A 1,040-nucleotide genomic window follows, 5' to 3' on the forward strand; every position below is an offset into this window, starting at 1 on the left:
TTAGTACTATTCACAGAAAGAAGGGAGGAGCCATATGAAATAAAAATCTCACGTACGATTCTGGAACGGAGATTCTTTGAATAGAATAAACGACCGTAACGGATGTTGGCTCAATCCGAAGGAAATTATGTGGAAGCTTTACAAAATTACTATGAAGCTACGCAACCAAAAATTGATCTCTATGATCGAAGTTATATACTCTATAACATAGGACTTATACACACAAGCAACGGAAAACATACAAGGGCTTTGGAATATTATTTTCGGGCACTAGAACGAAACCTATTCTTACCACAAGCTTTTAATAATATGGTCGTGATCTGTCATTACGTGCGACTATCTCTACTATAGAAAGAAGAAAAAAAGATCCAATTAACTAGTAAATACTAGAATGAAATAGGTTTTCTACATATGTGTCGTCTAAAGCAACGGTTTTTATCAGCTATAGCAAGTAAAGAGACTTCACGAGAACCAAAATTAAGAAGAAATGGATAAAGCCTGTATACTCCATGGATAAAGGATTGAATTGATAGAGAAAGTACCGTAAAGATCAATTAGCAAGCTATTTGGTTGATAAAAATCCAAAGTGCTCGGGTGATTATTTACCAAAAACACAGGTCTCCGCAAGGTCGTAAGACCATGTATGGGTGCTGACGCTTGCCCAGTGCCGGGAGGTCAAGGAAGTTGGTGACCTGATGACAGGGGAGCCGGCGATCGAAGCCCTGGTGAACGGCGGTCGTAACTATAACGGTCCTAAGGTAGAGAAATTCCTTGTCGGTAAGTTCTGACCCGCACGAAAGGCGTAACAATCTGGGCACTGTCTCGAAGAGAGGCTCGGTGAAATAGACATGTCTGTGAAGATGCGGACTACCCGCACATGGATATAAACACCCTATGAAGCTTTACTGCTCCCTGGGATTGGCTCTGGGCCTTTCCTGCGTAACCTAGGTGGAAGGCGAAGAAGGCCTCCTTCTGAGGGGGCCTGAGCCATCAATGTGATACCATTCTGGAAGAGCTAGAATTCTAACCTTGTGTCAGGA

This window comes from Zingiber officinale, chromosome 6A (assembly GCF_018446385.1).
Source record: "Zingiber officinale cultivar Zhangliang chromosome 6A, Zo_v1.1, whole genome shotgun sequence".
Classification (NCBI taxonomy): domain Eukaryota; kingdom Viridiplantae; phylum Streptophyta; class Magnoliopsida; order Zingiberales; family Zingiberaceae; genus Zingiber; species Zingiber officinale.